The following is a 19,599-nucleotide window of genomic DNA, read 5'->3' on the forward strand; positions in this document are numbered from 1 at the left end:
AATAGTCCAGAAGGTTGGCTTCCAAATAGTGGGATTATAAATCTTAGCAAAATAGTCACAGAAACTGAAAGGGACCACAAATGACTTAAATGTCATTTATATAGAGTTTGTGATTCCTGTGAACTCTACTTAAAGATGCAGAGAGCCTCTCAGACACAAGTGGCTTTTTAGTAACTTTACATATTTGAATTCACCTCTTTGACAAAGATAGACAATCAGTTAGTATGGTGAAGAGCAATGTTTATCCAGTTCTACATCTGTGTTATTCTATACAAATAATTCCATGAAGAAATAGAGTAGTTAGAGGTGGAGTGAAGCAATCTTGGGCTGCAATGACACTATAAGACTAGTCTGCTCCAGCTTCTAATTTCAAGGAGATAAAATAATAATAATAATAATAATAATAATAATAATAATAAGTATTGCCTGAGGAAGATATGTAGCAATTTGAAGTCACTAATTTTAAACTGAGCCTTTAGTAAAAATAGTTTACTTTTTCCACCTAACTGATATGGTTTGGNTTTCAAGGAGATAAAATAATAATAATAATGATAATAATAATAATAATAATAAGTATTGCCTGAGGAAGATATGTAGCAATTTGAAGTCACTAATTTTAAACTGAGCCTTTAGTAAAAATAGTTTACTTTTTCCACCTAACTGATATGGTTTGGATCTGTGTCCCCACCCAAATCTCATGTTCAATTATGATTACTAATGTTGGAGGTGAGGCCTGATGGGATGTGACTGGGACTTGAGGGTGGATCCATTCGGTTTAGCACCATCCCCTTGGCGCTGTTCTCATAAGAGAGTTCTCATGACATCTGGTTGCTTTAAAGTGTGTGGCACTTCTCTGTCTCTCTCTTAGTCCCGACCCTGTCATGTAGATGCCTATTCCTGCTTTGCCTTTTGCCATGAGTAAAACACCCTTGAAGCCTCCCCAGAAACAGATGCTGCCACACTTCCTGTACAGCTTGTGGAACCATGAGCCAATTAAACTTCTCTGTTTATAAATTATCCAGTCTTAGGTATTTATAGCAGTGCAAGAATGGATTAGTACACTAACGGAGGGATTCTTACTTATATAACTTTTGAGTGAGAGAGAGAACTCACTTGTGTACTTACAAAGTTAAAATATTTATTTTTTGGCAGTTTTAAAATAGTGTGTAAAGGTATATAAAATGATTAAAATTTAAGACAAAATAAAATAATTTTAGTTAACCACACCAAATTCAAAACATATATTTGGAAATAATACCAGTTTTACTTTGTTTTGTTCTTTGCTTTATTCCCAGAATGCAGAAGAGGCACGTATTCAATATATTTTTGTGAATGAAAGAACAAGGATGGAATGCTGAAATCGGTGCGTATTTCTTTCTTCTTTTTTGTTTTCATATTTTATGTTCTATGGTACATGTGCACAACGTGCAGGTTTGTTACATATGTATACATGTGCCATGTTGGTGTGCTGCACCCATTAACTCGTCATTTACATTAGGTATATCTCCTAGTGCTATCCCTCCCCCCTCACCCTATCCACGACAGGCCCCGTGTGTGCTGTTCCCCTTCCTGGAAATCAACACATATTTCTAAGCAATGAAATACTGCCTATAATGGGCTAAGTGTTGTGCATGACCCTTATTATGCTTGTTTTGAGAAATACTAAAAAATACTGTATTTTTTCAGAAAGAAATAACAGATGTGTAGGAAATGCAATACCTGAGAAAACTGAACTGAAATTTCCATTATATGAATTCTGAAAGCCTTGACAATTAGTTTATTTAAATAAACCAACTACAACGAACTTACTCACTTGCAAAATAGGTATAATCAACAATATTCATTCAATTTTTATTAAATAAGTAATATTATATTAAATTTACTTTGTTTTGAAACAGGGGAGAAGTCTTATTTCATTTTCAGGTTTGTTAATATCCTCAATATCCACATGATGTCTTATGATATGAATGAACATTTTAAGGCATTTTAAATGTAAAATTTGTCATTAGATTCAATACGGGGGGTCATATTTTGTTAAATTGAAATGGAAAAAAAATTATTTTATCACATATGTGTCATGAAATGATGATAAATATAGAATTCTGTGCAGATTTTATAAAAGATGCTTTTAACTTGTGACCTTAATACATTTTCTTGAGTATTTTTTAATTATATTTTTATGAATTCATTAAAGCAAATGTTCAAATGTATACAAGCACATTTTCCGGATTTAGGATGTCCTATACTGAGTGAATTAATGGACCATAATTTTGTTGTTCATTCTCACTGTGCCTCCAGACTTAGACTTGACACTTGCTTTGGATATTGACCGTTGTTTGTCTCAACACAAGAAAAAGTTTGGGAGAGCACTTGTATGTTCCTGCTTGCTTTCTTGTGCCTCTGCCACCCTGAGGTCATGCTCAGGCTAGCCTGCTGAAGGGTAAGAAATGCATGGAGCAGAGTCAAATTGTCCCAATTGTCCCAGCTAACGTCAGCCGCCAGATCCACCGACAGCCAGACGTGTGAGCAATCTCAGGCAAGATTAGTTCCTAGCTAACCACCCTAGATAAGTAAATGATTTTTTATTATACGCCACTTTGGTCTTCCAAGACTTGTTTTTGTTGTTGTTCTTGTTATTTGGTTTTATAGTGTCAATGGATAATGAATATCAAAATATTCACACACAGAAAATGATGATGTTAATTTTATTTGCAAACTTCTTCCTTCTTTCAGGGACCCTGTAACCTTATACCATTAAATCATGAGAACGGCATTTTTTTCTAAAGAACTTGGCAATAATTAATTCAAGCATGATTCAACTCCATTAAATTAACTTGAAAAGATCACAATAGCAGTTAGAGAATTGGCAGTGTCCTTTCTGTGTCCTGACAGTGAACCAAAATTTGACCTCATCAACTGTTCTATTGATATCCCAGATGAATTATCTGAAGTATTTTCCCTATGGATTTCTCTTCTGTTTGTTTTCTAAGAGGTTTTAGGAATTCATTAGCAATGATTAAAGAAAAATATGCCTATTTTCACTTACAATGTCTGACTTTATCCTAGCAATTTATGACCCCTTAAACTTGGAATTCATTGAAAAAGCCATAAGTAAAAGCTTGATTTCTCCTTTTTTCCCAAGGTTATACCATATAAAACATATTTTGTAACAGTATACTAGATCACTATAATGCCCTCCTAAAATGTATATGTATCTATCTGAGTTTCATCGTTAATACCATATTCCAATCTTTAAATTTAAAAATATATGTCAATTACCCTCAAAGGGTTCAGTTCAATGCAGTGGCCCAGAAATGGGATATAAATTTTGAATAATATTTATAGTTATTAAAATATGAACCTATGAATTTGCACACACACACACAAACACATGCACACACACACCTGTTTTATGCATTGTGGTATGTATTTTGTATAGGTCTATAAGTAAGATTGGCTAAATAATGGCTCCCAAATATATCTACATCGTAATCCCTCGAACCAGAGAATGTTACCTTTATGGTATGGAAAGGACTTTGCAAATGTAATTAAGGATCTTGAAAGGCAAATATTATGCATTATTCAGGTAGACCTGATATAATCACAAGCCTCCTTATAAGAGGGGTGCTGGAGGAATCAGAGGCAAAGACCAAGGTGATAGAATGACTGAAGTAGAGGTTGGAGTTCCAACCTCTTCAAAGTTGTTGCAACCACTTTGAAGGTGGAAGAAGAAGCTACAGAAAAATACATATGGCTGCCAGAAGCAGAAAAGTGGCAAAAAATAAATTCTCTCATCAGAGCCTCTAGAAGACACTAGACTTTTTAACACCTGAACTTTAGTTGAATAATACCAGTTTTGTACTCCTGACCTTCAGAATGGTAAGAGAATACATTTGTGTTGGTTTAGACCCTTAAGTTTGCAGTAATTTAATTTGTTGCAGCAGCAATAGGCACAAACACATGATGTGGAGAGTTTGTAAATGTATCACCTGCTGTTCTAAGGTAGTGTTTAATCTTTTTTTAAAATTTTTTTTCAGGCCTTAATTGTCTCTGAGTCTAACATTCTAGTACTGAGCTTTCAAGTGTTTATACATGAAATTCATTTTTTAGTCTTTATAATATAAACTGATAAATACGACTCAGCATATTCTGACCTGACCTGATCAGAGATTCATAAATTTGAGTCGAATCCCAACATAGTTTTTGAAGCTGCAAATATTATTGTTTAGAGTTCTTCATGAATTAGGGTCAGAGAGAGAAGTCAGCCTCCCTAGTTCTCTGGTAGTAACCTTAGAATTTAGGTTTATCACAGGTTATCTTAGTTGAGAGATCACTGACTTATTTATTCATGATTTTCATCAAATTGTTTTTTCTATATGCAAATGTTCTATTTATTCCATGTTTGTCATGAATTTGTCATTAATTCTACAAGCTTTTCTACACACTGTATGAAGCATCATTTTTTAATGACTTTAATCTTTCTCCAAATTGCTCCCTTTGATTTTACTATGCTGTTATCTAGCAAAGAAGCCTGTGTTCTTCAACTAAAATCTTGTATGCAACTTGACCATTTTTCTACTTAGTCTTTTCTTTACTAAACCATAGCTAAAAGTTTTTTAAACTGAATTCATAAGCTTATGTCTTTCGGTCTACCTGTAGAGTCCTTTGTACTTCACACACACACACACACACACACACGCAAGTTCCAACTTTATGTTTTCATTGTTGAGCACAGTGATGTTTGGACAAAACTATGCATTTGGCAAAATGTGCCTGTATTGATTTTGCATATTTTATTAAGACATTATGTTTTTCTCTTCTAAATCTTAGGTCTCCTTTAACACCGATCATTGGCTTCCTTTCAGAGTGATCCTATTGTTTGAATCAACTTTGTGTACAGATATGAGTTTATATCTAATAAATTATTCTGTTGGCCAAAAACCATAAGGGATCTCCAAGGAAGTCATTAGATTTTAAAGAAAAGCATTGTCATAAACTGTTTTCAAGTGGAAATAAAAATAACTTCACAGTGAATCACATGTGTGAAGCAGGGTGTTTTGGATAAATTTCCTCTGTCTCAAAGCCTGAAACCTCTTCAAAAGTTCAAGTAACTGAACCTATTCTCTTTGTGGTAGCCTAAAATACTTTGTATGTCTGTGGGAATTCTCCAAGAATTAGCTGCATGTATATAGTGAAAAGATTTTCAGTGCACATAACGATTAATTCAAAGTCACTGCATGAAAATGCCTTTAGGTGAAAACAAAACATTGTCCTTTATCTTGTGTGTAATACTGAGCATGTACTCAGAGTTGGCCTACTTACAAACTTACTTTACATGTTGCTCCTTGAATTATCTCTTAGTGCTTTGTTAATTTTCTCATTCAATGAATGCAGACAAGTGTATTGGGGTTTTTCAAAAAATTTCATTAGGAATTACAAATAAATATTTCAAATACAGGTCAAAATTGAAAACTAGTAGTTTTCACTTTGCAACTTTCAAGTTCTTTATAACTTCTAACAAGATACTACAGAACTTTTTGTTAACAAGAGTGCCAATATCAACACATAGTAAGTCTGATGATATAGTAGGAAAATTCTTCTTGGCAAATTCCAGTTCTTAAAACAAAGACACCGTAACTAATTATTTATCTTTCTGGGGCTTCCCAGATCCTGAGCTCCTAATATGACGTCTTGTCCCACCAACAAATATTAACCTAAAATCCAAGTATTTATGTTTAACATAAATTATATGCGGGGTTGGCATTTTATGAAGCTTGGTATCTTCTCTTTCATGAATTAACACCCAGTAACTTTTGGTTTTCAATTCCTCTTGGCCATTATTTTACGGAAATAAGTGCAGTCTGTTAAGAGCTTTGTTTACAGTCTCATGGTTTGGTAAGCAAAGGTTGTTACAACAGAGAACAGCTTTTTATAAAGACAAAGAAGAAAGAGAAAATTGTAGATACAGGAAGAGTCTAGTTTTTATTGTTACTCTTGTTGTGGTGGTGGTTGTAACTGAAGCAGTATCAAGCTGATTCAAAAAAGGGGAGAAGAAGATTTACGGCTAGAAAGAAATTCTAGAGATTACTCTTCTTATTTGTCTTCTGTTCTCTTTTGACCAAAATTTCTAGAGGATACGATTTTGCTGGTTACCAAACTGTTCTAGCTAAATGTGTGGTTAGGTGAAATTAGAGATGAATAAATGTAAGACCAATGATAAGAGTGAGTTAAAGAAGTGTACTATTATGGATAGAGATTATTGAGAAGGACACTATATTTTTCTTGTTACAGGATAATGTTTTCGAATTTAGCAATATGCTAGTCTTCTGCCATATTGAATGATTCTAAAATAGTTACACATTCAAAACACATCAAAATGTGTACTTAGACTTTTGGTGCAATAATGATTTAATAATATAAATAAGTATTGTAAACCTTATGGCCTCATGGCCTTAAAACTTTAGAAGTAAGCAACTATTCCCTTTGCAGATACTCAAGTAATCAAGCAACTTTACAAAATAAGTTACATTTTTACCTATGAAACGTTTTTGCTAACGATTATTCTTCACTACTCACACCAAATTTGAACATCTAGTGCACTCCGAATTTGAGTTGTACATATCGAATACACTAAATAGATTACTGCTTCAAAGAATCCATTAAAACTATAGATCACACACAATATACACATTAGTAACAAAGGCACCTATGGGACGAATTGTGTTTACTTGTATTGGAATAAATTACAATGTTTGGCAAATATTATCTAAAGAAATATTCCTAATGATATCCTTTAAGAGTATACTGTTAAAACAAGTTAACATGAAAATAAATGAGCTAGAAAAGCTATTATTTTAAATTACTTCGGTTTTGAAATGCTACATAAGAAATGCTGGCCTAACAATTAATATGTATATGTTTCTTTATTCACATAGTTTAAAAGAACAGAAATTTGTATTTAATGTGCATAAAGTTGGGCATTTTAACTATTTTGATATTTTGAATAGAATCCTATAAACATGACTGAAAAGAAGCAATTTAATGTTTTAATTCAGAGCACTATCTTTGGCACCAACCTATTTAAGTTCAAGTCCTGACACTGCCACTTTCTACCAGAGTGTTTTTGTAAAATTGGATAATAAAATAATTTAAACCAAAATGTATTACAAGGAAGAAATTTGACATAAAGTACTTAGAACAGTGATGTACACTAAACTCTATGAAAGTGTTTGCTATTATTTTTGTTGGTACTTTTTTGGTAACATTTCCATGCTTAGTTTTCAGTTTTATATTCGACTTTCAAAAATATGCAACTTAAACCACCCCAAAATATTACCTGTGTTGCTGAGATGTGCTGTTAACATTAGCTTGGTAACTATTCTCCAAACTCAAATAGTATCCATTCAGATTGTAATGTGTCACCATTGGTTCACTAGGGAGCTGTTTGAAAAGAACAAGAGAAATACCACTCTTCACGAACCTTTGCTCATAAATGTAAACAGCAGCACCCTAGTATAGCTCTGTCTGTTAAAGAACCAGGGCTGAATTACCTCTTACATGAACAGACCGTGAATTCAAGCTTACTAATCCATTCTAATGAAGGCTCTATCCTCATTAGTTAAAACAAAAAGGAATAAGATATAACAGCACCCACAGATCTAAACAGCATTTTAAATTCTTTATAAATCTAATTTTTATCAATGTGTATGTTAAATCTAGATTGACTTGCTGAACATAACAAAAAGATACATGAGTATGACATGGATTATAAATCCTGAAAGCCCATTTGTTTTGCTTCTCCTCCCTTTTTAATAGCCTTTATAGGATTTCTACAGTCGTGTCTTTCTTATTGCTACTGTACATACATCAAACTTTCATGAATCACTTACATGCCGAAGAGGCACTGCTTTGTAATTTAAGTAAGGCTTTAGAATGAAGAGTGGCATATTAGTATAATTGTTCTATGTAATGCAGTGCAGGGTAATTGGTAAAACTCACTCAAAGATTTTCATATAATCCAATCAAGATTTATTAGGTTTGTGCAAAAGTCATCGCGGCTTTTGAGGTTACTTTCAAGGGCAAAAAAATGCAATCGCTGTTGCACCAACCTAATACTAAAATACTATTGGTCCATTTACACTGTCCTTTATATTATTCCTCATGCCTACAGAGTTTTAAGCTTATACTTCTCCCTCTCTTTCTACTAAAGCATTCTAAAATCAGGTGGCCTATTTGCTTGGTCAAAGATTTGACAACCAACTAATGTTTTACAGAGAATCTTCTACTAGTCCTCTCTGCAAATGAGGAAAAGAACATAAAATTAATAAGTAATACATTTTATAGCACTATTTTAAAGCTATATATTTAGTTCACAGAACTGTCTTATTATCAGATTATACCTATACTTTTATTGGTATAGTAAATGTGAAAAGTGATAGTAGACAATTTTTTCGATAATGTTCTTCACAGACAAGAAAGAAAATAAAATCAAAATCTCTGACAATTATCTAGGTCAGTTTACTCATTTTTTTACTTATGAGACTGTAATATCTTACTGCCGTAGGTGAACTAGAAAATTAATAAGTTTTTGCATATTGTAAATGTTCTCAATTGGTATGCTGAAGTTCACTGCTGTTTCAAAACCTTTTCCAGCTGACCTACGGATTTTGACAAACTAGAGTTTAAACTGAGGAAGACAAAAAATGCATTTGTAGAGAAACTTTAATATTATTTCGGGTATGAATCTAGTCATGCACAGTCACCTCAATTTGGGTCCAAACAAATAGTGCATTTTTAGTAATAGAAGCAAGAACATTGCCTCATGTGCACATATTGAGTGTGTAATCAGGTTAGTAAAAATTCAAGCAGTTACTCAATGCTGAAGTGACTGAATAAAGAGTGTAATATCTCTGTACAGCAAAGGAAACAGTCAACAGAGTTAAGAGGCAGCCTATAGGATGGGAGAAAATAGTTTCAAATGATACTACTTATAAGGAGTTAATATCCAAAATGTATAAGGAACCCAAACAATTTAATAGCAAGAAAACAACCTGATTTTTTTAAAAAATGGGCAAAGGACTCACATAGACATTTTTTCAAAATAAGACGTACCGGTTGTCAACAAGTATATTTAAAAATGCTCAATATCACTAATTATCAAGGAAATACAAATTGAAACCACAATGAAGTATCACCTCACACTTGTTAGAATGGCTACTATCAAAAAGACAAAAGATAAGTGTTTACAAGCACAGCACGTGGAGAAGAGAAAACCTATTTACACTGTTCGTGAGAATGCAAATTATTTCAGCCCTTATGAAAAGCAGTATGGAAGTTCCTCACAATATTAAAATTAGAACTACCATATTAACCCAGCAATCACACTTCTGGGTATATATCTAAAGGAAATGAAATCGATATGTTAGCTGAGTATAGTGGCTGAAAACCATAAGTCCAGAACTTTGGGCGGCTGAGGTGGAAGAATCGCTTGATGCCAGGAGTTTGAGACCAGCCTGGGAAGCATAGCTAGATTCTGTCTATAGAAAATAAAATTCAAAATAGTCAAGCAGGGTGGCATGAACCTGTAGTGTTAGCTTCTGGGAAGGCTGAGGCTCAAGCATCCCCCGAGATCAGGAATTTGAGGCTGCAGGAGCTATGTTCATACTACTGCACCCCAACCTGGGTAATAGAGTGAGACCCTGTCTCTAAAAAATAATTATGTCAAAAAGAGAACTGCATTCTCACATTCAAATATTCATTGCAGCATTATTCACAATAACCAGGATATGGAATCAATCTAAATGTTCATCAACTGATGAATGGATTTTTGAAATGTGTCATTTATATACAACAGAATATTATTTGGCTTTTAAAAGAAAGGAAATGTCACTTGTGACAACATGGATGAACCTGAAGGACACTGTGTTAAATGAAATAACCCTGGCACAAAAGACAAGTATTCCTTGATTTTGCTCCTATGTAGAATCTAAAACAGTTTAATTCACAGAAGTAGAAACTAGAATGGTGGTTACCAGGGGTTGTAGAAGAGGGGGCTGTAGAGATGACAGTCAAAAGACAAAGTTTCAGTTACCAAGGAGGACTAAGCTCTGGAGACCTATTTTACTGAGTGGTGACTATAGTTAATACACACTTGAAAATTTTAAATGTCTTCACCATAAAAAATAACTAAATGAAGTGATCAATGTGTTAGCTTGATTTAAACCATTTCTCAATGTAGATGTATATCAAAACATTATATTATGCACATAAACATATACAACTTCTATTTGCCCATTAAAAAAATAAAACAGTGAAAAATCTGTAGATATATTTATAGAAGCTGAAAGATGAGTTATTTAATTATAATATTTTTTGTCTTTTTGTAAATAAATTTGTTCAATAATACTACATTCATACAATGATGTTAACATTTCATAGGATATCATTTCTATAAATGATTTGAGTATCATTGCTCTAATCCATGCATGTGCATATGTATGTGCATGTCTTAAGGCAACCACAAAATAGTTCTACACATGATACTCAAATACATACATATAGACTAATTGCTATTCATATATTAGGGTGCTAAAACACACAGATACAAAGGAGGATAGGCAAAAAGTTACACACAGGTCATGCTTTGCATCTCAGAAAGCACAGCATGATTAAGGCATTCACACTGCTCTGTAGATATAGGTGTAGATAATAACAATATTTATTCTAGGTGTGTATTACGGGGACTATAGTTTCTTCAAAACATTGGCTGAGTTTATTCTCTAGACTGGGTGAAGAGATATATGAATATGTGTCATTCATTGAAATATGTCAGGGTCTAACTGCCAGATGAAAACAGAAAATTAAATGTTAATTCTTGTTTTTCTAATTTTAAAGTAAATAAATGAACAAACATGGCTGTCATCCAGGAATAATATAAGCTATAAATACAAGTGGAAGCAGAATCTGGAAAAACCAGTTTAACTTCCCATTCTCTATTACCACCCCCACTTTACACACACATAAGCATTTGCATACAGAATGATGAACAAACAAAACACAGAAACATATACACACATCTGTATAAAGAGCCTCCAACCTTTGCAACCTGAAAAAGTTGGAAGAAAAATGGGAAAAGATGCTCAAATCACTGTCAACAGGCATGCAGTTTCTGCCCCAACCCCGAGATTAAATCCGCTTCCTAGATAACCAGCCCTCCAGGAAATTTGGGGAATTAAGGAAAGAAAAGACCTATATCCTGTTTCCTTTCTGGAATTCTGGGCAGTGGCAGCCTCTCAGGCTTTCCCTATATTACGATGGCATGAAATCAACAGAGCAGACATGGCTGTGTGGCAGACTAGTGTGTCAGAGTGGCAATGTATGACTTTCAAGAAGCACTATCGAGTTTCTGGTAATCCTCTGAGAAGAAGAGTGAGTGACCATATTTTCAGATGTTACCAAGGGTAACATACAGAAATAACTGCCAAAGTAGCTGGCATATTTGAGTTGCACTGTGATTGTGCAAGAGTAGGCCCCAAGAGATGCAGAATGAAAATTGAAATGGATGATAAGATGAGGATGAACATATTTCAGTATTAATTGTATAGTAAGGTAAGGAGAGGTGAGAATTACATAAAATTTAATTGTTGTTGTTTTTTTTTTTTTTCATTTTTATCTCAGGTGATGTAAGTTTGGAAAGATGTTGCCTAAAGACCAGACACATGTATCTGAATGTATAACACCAACCCAGGGAAAAGGACAGAGGGGAAAATAAATTTAGAATTTCTTACCTCAGATTAAATGTTTCAAACTGAAAGGAAATACTGTTTTTTGTTTTGTTTTGTTTTTGTACTACCTATATTAATTATATTTAATTTTAAAACACAGATGAGAAACCAAAATTAGGTAATTTTTTATATTTTAAGTTTATTTATGGAAAACTGGAATTGGAAGAAAAAGTCAGAAAACCAATATTCATATTAAAAGAGGCTACTCAGCAATAAATCTTTAGAAGTATAATCAAAAAATTTAAACACAGGTGTGTCATTAATTATGTTATACATTCTGCTGTTTAGCTTATAAATTATAAGCAAAACAATATTAATGGGACACTAAAACTCAAATAAATAACATGAAAATGTTTAAAATAAAATTATCTGGTTAGAATTAATTTGTAGGGACTGTATAATATGAAAAAACGTTTTAAATGTCTAGAAGCTATTTTATTGAATTCAGTTCTAAATTTTCAGATCCCCCTTTTGGTTACTTTTTATTAGAGGGGGGCACATAATCAACCATTATTTTATCTGATTGTTTTACTTGTCATTGATCACATTGCTAATTATTTGCATTTCAACAAGTTTAGGGCATTTAGTTAAAGACCAGTTGCACAGCAAGATTTAAAACTCTAGACAGCATACCTTAGAGCACCCTAAAAAGAGCATTACCTCCAGAGTTTTGTCATTCACTGCTAAACAAGGAGCCCAGCATGCCTGGATTATGTCAAGAGAAGAGAACCCAACCCAATATGACACATTAAGAACCACATATAAGGAGACAACGGAAATATCTATGTTTTCCATGATAATTTTCATCATGTTAATAATTCCGAGATATATTTAGATCTATAAATATAATATTCTTCTTTGAGAAGCTAATATTTAAATTCAATGATATGCCACATAGTTTAACCATAGTCAATAGGCACAATAGAACTTTTCTATCATGATTCAAGAACCCATTTCCTTTCTTCTTCCAGAAAGCCAGAAGACTGGTTGTCCAGAGTTTAGATCATTAAGTAGTGACTTGGGAAGATGTTATAGAAAATCCAAATGTACACATTAATAATGAGACTAAGTATATGTTTCAGTCTCTTGCAGTAATAAGCCATATTTGTTTATAACAGATTCTGTGATTGGTTTGTTATTTCCAGATGAATGGAACAGCCACCATCACTTCAATGAAAGGAAAGTCTGCAAACTCCACGTGTGGAAGAATGAAAAGTCGTGAGAGATAAGGGAAAATATTTGGTGAAGGTAGTAGAAGGTATTCTAAAATTCAGCCTATTATAATAGAACCTTAATTTTTGTCCACTTTCCCAGAAGATTTAGAATAGCATTAGCAGCACCTTTTGTACAGCAACACATCTTCATGAACTCATGGATGATGTTTGTAGTAAAGTGACTACTTCTAATGCTAGCAAATAAGCAGATATATTTCAAGGACGGACACAAAATCTAACACCTTCTTCAACAAATTTTTTTTCTGAGATTAAAAGGATTATGACCAGAATATTTTCATAACCCATTATATAGCTGCTGGTATTACTCTATTTTCACACGACTATAAGGAACTGCCTGAGACTAAATAATTTATAAAGAAAAGAGGTTTAATTGATTCACAGTTTCACGTGACTGGGAAGGCCTCAGGAAATTTACAATCATGGCAGAAGGGAAAATAGGCATGTCTTACATGGAGGCAGGTAAGGCAGGGGTGGGTGGAACCTGCCACTTATAAAACCATCAGAGCTCGTGAGAACCCATTCACTATCATAAGAACAGCATTGGGGAAACTGCCCCCATGATCCACTCACCACCCACCAGGTCCCTCCCTCCACAGGTGGGGATTGCAATTCAGATTTCAATTTGAGGTAACATTTGAGTGAGGACATGGCCAAACAATATCACTGTTTATATAGTCAATCTGAAGGTTTCTGGAGGGTCACTTACTTTAGACCCAAATTTTGTGCCTTTCTCCTAGAACCTCTCAACCACTCCCTGGAATCATCGTTCTGTACATCCATTCTGTCTTCCAAAATACTGATTTTGTTAGATATTGTGGGTTACTAGGGAAATATAAGCTGGACATATTTTCTTTCATTCTGCACAAATTTGGCCAATTTACCCGATTTTACTAGGTGAACATCTTATTTTTACCAGATTATATCTCCTGGATTTTAGAGTTTGATATAGTGCAGAGGTTTTCATCATCTTCATTTGACCCAAAATCTTGTGGCTTTCTAATAGAATCCTTGAACCCAATGAACCCATCCTTATGTTTTATAAGAGACTGCTTTATAAAAATATCAGTCAGTGTGGTTTGTGTAGTATAATATGATGCCAAAATACTTCTTTTTTATAAACTTATAAATAAAAATGTTTTCAGAATTACCCATCTTAGGAGGTTCATGGAGAAACCTTATTAAAGACCTACTCAGTTTCAAGATAATTAAGTGTATTCAATACATGAAGCCTAGTTAAATTATATAAAAGTAATTCAGTTTCAGAATATATTGGAATCCACTGTCTGTACTAGCCAATGGATCCTAAGAATGATTTTAATTTTATTTTGATGGATAGATTTGAATAGCCGTCTCTTCATACTCTGCTTGGAGAAGTTTCTTAGTATCAGAAAAGTAAAAAACTAAAGACCTCTTATCAAATCAATGTGTATCTACAAGGAAACTAATTACTTGCTACTCTTCTGATTTAAAATTGAGGAAAAAACATATGATGGGGCTATTAAAATGCTGACTCATTGATGTTCAAGGGTATTTGGTTCCACCATGTGAATTTGTATAACACTTGATATCCATATCAATTGTCACATTAAGTAAATGAAAACACACTGTCAGAGTAAAATCTTTGCTTCAGGTGGCACTAAATAGAATATACTGAGGTTTCAAACCATTGGCAAACAATATTGATTGTTTTCCTCATAGCCTATAGGAATTATACAAATTATACTCTTCCACAGTAAGCCTTCTTACCAGAGAATAATCTATTACAAGGACAGCACAAAATTTTCTTAAAAAGTGTTTATAATGTGTCTGAGACCTCCTTTGACTTCTACCTTAGTAGGATAATCAAGTAACTAAGTCAATAATTTGAGACGATAATTCAGATTTCTAAGGGTTTTCCTCCTATTATCTTACCCATGTTGTTGAAACATGAATGAGGCTAAGGCCTAGTCTTCAATTTTATACAGAAGTAATTGGTTTTATTAGTCTTAGAGGGCAGGTTTACCAGTAATGGTTATTGCTTAACTGATAATGACATTAGTTAATTTTGAGTGCTAATTTTCCAGCATGTATTCTACAATTTCATGTATTTATTTTAGTTACTCCAAATCAATGATTTTTCATGCTAATGTAAATTTTTAACTAGGTCAGTTACAGTACTTTTTTTTTTTTTTTTTTTTTTTTGAGATGGAATTTCGCTGTGTCGCCCAGGCTGGAGGGCAGTGGTGCAATATCTGCTCACTGCAAGCTCTGCCTCCCAGGTTCATGCGACTCTCCTGCCTCAGCCTCCTGAGTAGCTGAGACTACAGGCGCCCGCCACCACAACCAGCTAATTTTTTATATTTGTAGTAGAGATGGGGTTTCACCGTGTTAATCAGGATGGTCTCGATCTCCTGACCTTGTGTTCCACCGGCCTCGGCCTCCCAAAGTGCTGGGATTACAGGCGTGAGCCACCACGCCCGGCCTACAGTACATTTTTTTAAACTTTTATTTTAAATTCACAGGTACATGTGCAGGTTTGTTATTAGGTTGTTGCAAAAGTAACTGCAGTTTCTGCCATTATTTTTAACTCCTATTACTTCTGTGCCAACCTAACACATAGACAAATTTGTGTCATGGGTTTTGTTGTGAAGACTGTTTTATCATCCAGGTACTAAGCCTAGTACCCATTTGATATTTTTCCTGATCCACTCCCTCCTCCCACTCACCACCTTTCAATGTCCCAGTGTTTGTTGTTTCCCTCTGTGCGTCCAGGTGGTCTCATCATTTAGCTTAAACTTATAAGTGAAAGTATGCAGTATTTGGTTTTCTGTTCCTACATTAGTTTGCTAGGGTTAATGACCTTCAGCTCCATCCATGTTCCTGCAAAGGACATGATCTAGATTTTTATGGCTCCATAGTATTCCACGGTGTATATGTACCACATTTTCTTTATCTAGTCTAACATTAATGGCCATTTAGGTTGATTCTATGTCTTTGCTATTGTGAATAGTGTGGCAATGAATATGCACATGCATGTGTCTTTTTAATAGAATGGTTTATATTCCTGTATTATTCTGTTTTCATTCCGCTGATAAAGACATACCTGAGACTAGGCAATTTACAAAAGAAAGAGATTTAATGCACTCACAGTTCCACGTGGCTGGGGAGGTCACACAATCATGGCAGAAGGTGAAAGGAATGTCTCACATGGCAGCAGACAAGAGAAGAGAGAACTTGTGCAAAGAAATTCCTCCTTATGAAACCATGAGATCTCGTGAGACTTATTCATTGTCTTGAGAACAGTACAAGAAATATCCACCCCCATAATTAAATTACCTCCAACCGGGTCCCTCCCACAACACATGGGAATTGTGGGAGTTACAATTCAAGATGAGGTTTGAGTGGGAACAGATTCAAACCATATAATTTGCCCCGGCCTCTCCCAAATCTCATGTCCTCACATTTCAAAACCATGCCTTCCTAATGGTCATCCAAAGACTTAACACATTTCAGCATTAACCCAGAAGTCCACAATACAATATCTCATCTAAGCCAAAGCAAATCCCTTCCATGAGGATTTGAGCCTGTAAAATCAAAAGCAAGTTAGTTACTTCCTAGACACATTAGGCGTACAGGCATTGGGAAAATACAGCTGTTCCAAATGGGAGAAATTGGCCAAAATAAAGGGGCTACAGGCCCCATGCATGTCTGAAATCCAGCAGGGCACTCAAATCTTAAAGCTCCAAAATGATCTCCTATGACTCCATGTCTCATATCCTGGTCACGCTGATGTAAGACACGAGCTCCCACAGCTTTGGGGAGCTCTGACTCTGTGGCTTCGCAGGATATAGCCCCACAATCAGCTGCTTTTGTGGGCTAGCACTGAGTGTCTATGGCTTTTCCAGGCACACAATGCAAGCTGGATCTACCATTCTGGGGTCTGGAGAAGAGTGGCCCTTTCCTCACAGCTCCACTAGGTAGTGCTCCAGTAGAGATTCCCTGTGGGGCCTTCAACCCCACATTTCACTTCTACACTGTTTAAGCAGAAGTTCTCCCTAAGGGCCCCACACATGGCAAACTTCTGCCTGTCCATCCGGGAATTTCCATACATCCTCTGAAATCTAGGAGAAAGTTCCCAAATGTCAATTCTTGACTTCCATGCACCTGCAGGTTAAACAACACATGCAAGTTGCCAAGGCTTGGGGCTTGCACCCTCTGAAGTCATAACTCGAGCTGTACCTTGACTGTACCTGTTCAGTCATGGCTAGAACAGCTGGATCACAGGGCACCAAATCTCTAGGCTGCACACAGCACAGGACCCTGGGCCCAGCCCTGAAAACCATTTTTCCTCCTAGGCTTTCAGGCATGTGATAGGAAGGGCTGCTGTAAAGATCTCTGATATGCCCTGGAGAAATTTTCCCCATTCAGCTTCTCATTACTTATGTAAATTTATGCAGCCAACTTAGATTTCTCCTTAGAAAATGAGATTTTCTTTTTTATCACTTGGGTAGGCTGCAAATTGTCTGAATTTTTGTGTTCTCTTTCTCTTTTAAATCTGAATGCCTTTAACCGCACCCAGGTTACCTCTTGAATGCTCGCTGCTTAGAAATTGCTTCCACCAGATATCCTAAATCATCTCTCTCAAGTTGAAAGTTCCACAGATCTCTAGGGCAGGGGCAAAATGCCACCAGTCTCTTTGCTAAAACATAACAAGAGTCACCTTTGCTCCAGTTCCCAAGAAATTCTTCATCTCCATCTGAGACGCTCAGTCTGGATTTAATCATCATATAATTATCAATATTTTGTTTAAAGCCATTCAAAAAGTCTCCAAGAAGTTCCAAACTTTCCCACATTTTACTATCTTATTCTGAGCTCTCCAAACTGTTCCAAACTCTGCCTGTTACCCAGTTCCAAAGTTGTTTCCATATTTTGGGGTATCTTTTTAGAAGCACCCCAGTCTACTGGTACCAATTTACAGTATTCGTCTGTTTTCATGCTGCTGATAAAGACATATCTGAGACTGGGCAATTTACAAAAGAAAAAGATTTAATGGACTCACAGTTCCATGTAGCTGGAGAGCCCTCACAGTCATGGCAGAAGGTTAAAGGTATGTCGCACACGGAAGCAGACAAGAAAAGAGAATTTGTGCAGGGGAACTCCCTCTTATAAAATCATCAGATCTTATGAGACGTATTCACTATCATGAAAAACAGCACAGGAAAGATCAGCCTGTATAATTCAAGTATCTGCTACTGGGTCTCTGTCACAACATATGGAAATCGTGGGGGCTGTAATTCAAGATGAGATTTGGGTAGGGACCTAGACCAACCGTATCAGTTCTTTTGGATATATACACAGTAATGGGATTGTTGGGTTTAATACTATTTTTGTCTTTAGGTCTTTGAGGAATTTCCACACTGTCTTCCACAACGGTTGAAATAATGTACACTCCCACCTATGGTGTATAAGCATTCCTTTCTCTCCACAACCTCATCAGCATCTGTTATGTTTTGACTTTTTAATAATAGCCGTTCTGACTGTTGTGATATATTGCATCTTAAACAATTGACAAAATTTCCTTAAGCTTGGAAGTCTATTTCTAATGTTAATACTTGGTACACTGTTTTTCTTATTAGCTAGACTATATGTTTTTTTAATATGATATTGGAGGGAATTTTATAAAAGCCTTTTTAAGCTGTTTATCAAGTATTATTTCCATATCTAATAATTCTTGAATATTGTGAAGAACTGATTATATCTTGCTAGTCTTTACTATTTATTCATTTCTCACCGTCACATGACTCAGTAGAAGATGAATTAAATGATAAAGGTGAAGCTATCCTAAGTAACACATATCCAATAGATTTCTGAACTCAATTGTGAGTTTAAATCTGTTCTTCTAATTTTAGGTGAAATCTTTGGTGTTGGCGTGAATTTCAGCCTGAGAACAAGATTTAAATTTTAATTGTCCAAGGCTAGTTTTAATTTTATTATTCTGCAAGAAAAAATGCAAGTTCTTGAGTGGGATTTCCTGAATGAAGGGGAATTGCTCCAGAAAGTTGAAGGTGTGGTAGGATACTGAAGAGGTACAGAAAAAAAAAACACAGGAATATGATGGGGCTGATTTTGTGACATATTTGTTGTAGAGTTTGGAGGAAAGAAAAAAATCTAACAATAATTTGAAATTTTTCAGTTTAACAAATAGATGGATGGAATTGCCATCAACTAAGGTAAGAAACAATGTGAATACAGCCAATCTGGCATGTTATGTTTGACTTGCTGCTTAGACCTTAAAGTGTATGTTCAGAAAAGATCACTGAATAATTAAGTCAAGAGTTGATAGTAAAGGTATGAAGATCGTGGGCACATACATGTATTTACTGACATGAGACCAGATATATCACAAAGAGATTGAGTATACATAGAAAATAGGACTAAGGAATAAGCCCAGCCGGGCGCGGTGGCTCAAGCCTGTAATCCTAGCACTTTGGGAGGCCGAGACGGGCGGATCATGAGGTCAGGAGATGGAGACCATCCTGGCTAACACGGGGATTCCCCGCCTCAACTAAAAAATACAAAAAAAAAGCAAGCCGGGCGAGGTT

Source organism: Rhinopithecus bieti, unplaced genomic scaffold (genome assembly GCF_001698545.2).
Source record: "Rhinopithecus bieti isolate Rb0 unplaced genomic scaffold, ASM169854v2 scaffold_566, whole genome shotgun sequence".
NCBI lineage: Eukaryota > Metazoa > Chordata > Mammalia > Primates > Cercopithecidae > Rhinopithecus > Rhinopithecus bieti.